Here is a 3,988-nt window from a genome sequence, read left to right as displayed (position 1 = left end):
GATGGAGTTTCAGAGTGTGTTTCTGTTGTAATCTTGGTACATGTATTTGTAAATAAAATTCATTAATTTTGCCAAGTTTAATTTTGTCATTCTAGTAACTAAAGCTTTTTCAATGTTTGTTTCATTTAAATTTCAAAACGGGACTGACTTATCTTTAAAAACAGAAGACTCAACATAGTCTGCATTTGTTTAATTAGTTCAAAATGTCAAATTTACGTAAAACATCCTTGGCTTTCTAAAAGTACATTTTAAAAAGAAAATCCAGAGCTGGCTTGTAATAAGCCTCTGCTAATTTATGATCAGTGTTCACATAATACAGGTACATTATTCCCAAAAGGGAATAATTTTTTCTATTTGGAAGTCTCCATTTTACCTTTCCAAAATGAGGGTGAGGAAGCATGTATCAGGTTACTATTGCATCAATATCAACTTAACTGTAATTGTCAAAAATGACACAGTGGTAGGATACAGTTCAGTACAAATTAGTTGGCATAAAGATCTCTTGCTACTATTTTGAAAGCTATATTCCCAGTTTTATAATAAATGTTGAGCTTATTAGCCAGGCAAATGAACAAGGACACACAGTGCAGGTGATAACCAAATGCTTTTGATACCTTTAAGTCAACAAGATACCTCTGTTTACTGCTACATTTTATTGGGCATTGTGTCCTGTCTCTGAAACTTGATATAGAAGTGCTCCTGGTAGATAAGGTTATTGTATTTTAATCTGAATTCTTTAAAAGTATTGTAGTCTATGCTCAACTGCTTAAACCCCTTCAGTAAATTTCCCTGGAAAAGTGCCCTAAGTCATTTTAATAAATCATGCATTGATCAGCACTGTGTACATACACGGTGCTACATAAATTCCTAGGAAGTTTTACTAAGTGTTTTAATTGGCATAATTAGTTTCTTTGTAAAGTTAAATTTGTTACATTTCTAATTACAATAAACCCCAATAAGAATTAAATCCTGTTCTAATTGGCATTGTTTTCTTTAACACAGTAGGGATTCTTCCTTTCTGGCTTGGCAGATTTACACATTAATACCAAGCTAACTTTCTGTGCAGAGATATTTTCTTTCAACAGAAAGTTTGGGATTGTGCAGAAAACCATACTTTTTTTTCTTTTTTTACGTGAGGCACTTTCTTAATGTACTGCTACATACCCATGTTTACTCACCTGTCTGTATTGCACATATTTGAAGGTATTTACTGACGCCTCAATTTTCTTTTGTAATTCTAAATATTTTGCTTAAATGGGGGTTATGAGGCACGTAAGTGACACTGTATATAGAATTTAAAATCATTTTTAAATATAATTGAGGGCAATATGAACAACTGTTCCTGTTTATAATTTTGTACACTTAACTACCTTTTGGGTTATTGTTGAAGTGCCTCATCTTAAGTATTGCTTACCTCATACTATTTATACCTGAAAGAATTTGATAACTTAGTGATTCTCATCTTTGTAAAAGATTAGTTAGATTTATATTGTTTACAAGACTTTTCTGTGACATCACTGGTTGCATAGTGCGTACCTTGCATACTTATACTATGTACATAGATCTAAATGAATGTTTAGAGGTAACTGTAACATGTTTCACTTAATGGAAAGTGGTATTAAAGTTCTGCATTATCAATTTAAAATACAAAACTGAACCCTGAGACAGTATTTTCTTCTAGTAGTGAAATTGTCAAAAAAAGAAGGTATTATGAAGTATTCTTGGCTATTAAAACAAACATGCAAGGATATAGAAGAGAAATAGTCCTTTAGTTATTTAACTGGCTTCTCAATAGGAATTTGATTTTGTATTTCACAATTATGTTAATAGACTCAGAAGTATTTTGCTACTTATAGCATGTGGTTTCACACCGCTTAATACCATCCAAATGTTGTGCCCATTTAACAGAATTTGTTGGCCCAAATGAGCAAATCGCTAACATTTGTTTCTATATTCATAATAAATTCATGCAGTCATTTAATTCAGCCTGTTTCTAATCTTTGACTGCTTATTTTCATGTGCGTATTCTGTGCATCCCTGTAAGTGATATTAATTTGCGATCAAACAGATCACATAAAATGGTTTTACAGTTTGGTATATTGCTGAAAAGTTGTAATTAGAGGTGACTTGCAAAGGACTATTTAAATTTCAGTTTGGTGTTTTCTGATGCACGAAAGGCTTTGTCAGATTTATTTGGAAAAAGTTGTGGGGGGGTTGTAATGTATTCAGGCTTCCACTAGTTTAACTTGCAGCAAAATATGGGGGTTTAGATTGCTTGGTTGGTGGGAGGATGGGTTGTTTATTTTGGTGCAAATATGTGTCTGTACAGTTATTCTGGGATAATTGTCCCATTTTGATCTTTTAAAAAAATGGTAAACTGGTTGGAATTTCTGCATAATCAGTGCCTTCAACTGACAAACTTGTTAATAATTACGGGGGGGAGGGGTTGCGGTTCTGTAGGACCATAAGGAACCATTCAATCAGTTGAGCTAAACTGGTTTGCTATAGAAATCCATTCAATTACTAATGTTCAATTTTAATTTTTGTAATGTTTGCAATTGTTGCTCTGTTACATTTATCACAAGTTTCAGGGCTTCTTAAGGTCAGCTGCATGGCCAAAAAGCATTTATTTCCCCTTGAATGTATTACCTGGCTTCTGTGGTTGGTTGGTGGTTTTTTGTCTTCAGTAATAGTGCTCTTGCCTGCTTTTGCTGAATGTGTTTATTCTGAGGGGAGGATGTATAAAGTCTTCCCCAGGTTACCCTTCAAGGGCATATTAGTTGTTGAAGCTATGTAGGTGCTAACCCTTCTATGGTTCACTTTTTATCCTGTTTTATCATTCATTACTTGGGTTTTTTTTCTAGTCTCTATAGTCTTCCTGGCTAGAAGGGACCTGAATTTGTAATGCCTTTATTTTTGTTCCTTTCCATTTCCTCAATATCCATCACATGCTTTTTAAAAATGGGCTCAAGCCTAATTTGTCCTGTAAAACAGAATTTCACATGGACTTAGAAGCACCTGTTTTTTGTTTTGTTTTGTTTTATATCCCACTTGTTCAACAATATTGAAAAAGGACTTGTATAAATTGTACTGATTTAACTGAATCTGGTTTATCAGTGATCTAGTTTAAAACCATATAACCTGTTGAATAAATGTGTATAGACTTTTAACATCCTCAATTTCATACAGAAATTAAGAGCTTTAATGTTTTTGGGAGTTAACTGGACTCTTGAAGCATCTTTTTCTTCATCTTATGCAACTTACTGAAGTGTTACTTTCTGGTAAAATCTTTTTTTGAGTGCTGAAAGTTAAAGCCTATGTACCCCTATGCACTCATATATGAGAGGGACTGCTCCCATGCCTGATATGACGCATCTGCCTAAACTTTAGGACCAAGGAAAAGGATCCTGTTCTGATCTTGAACCCAAAACCACATTCCTGTAGAATTTTACAAGGCCAGATGTATTGATGAAAGGCTGCTGGCGGAGGATGAGGGGTTGTGGGGGGGAGAGAAGTTACCCCTAGTATGGGAAAGGGGGAAGTTGATATTGGAGGGAGATATTTTTGGTCCAAGTGCTTAAAATGTTGTGGGTGACAATTTTCAATGTATGAACATGCGTGGGTAAGATGGTAAGGCTTCCTTTTCCTCTATGTCACTTTATCAAATATACATGTCATGGCTGTGGAATTTACAAATTTGTTCTGCAGGATCTCTCTCGCTTAGAGTTTTTAAAATAAAAAATGATGTTATTGCTTATGCTTGTGAAGACTTTCAAAAATGCTTATGATCCCAGGACCGTTGATTCTAAAACCTAACAATGACCATTACAGCGTCAGTGTTAATCTGGTTAGTCTGCTTGTCATACAGGTATCATGTTACATTCAATTAAATAACAAAATGTTGCAATAAATTAAATACTCGTTAAGGGGGTGGGGTGGGGGGGAAGTATCACAAATTAAACTAGCGAATGTGAGAATCTCACCCAGA

This window comes from Crocodylus siamensis, chromosome 3 (assembly GCF_052110815.1).
Source record: "Crocodylus siamensis isolate JL-2025a chromosome 3, ASM5211081v1, whole genome shotgun sequence".
Lineage (NCBI taxonomy): Eukaryota > Metazoa > Chordata > Crocodylia > Crocodylidae > Crocodylus > Crocodylus siamensis.
Note: the sequence above shows the minus strand (reverse complement) of the source record.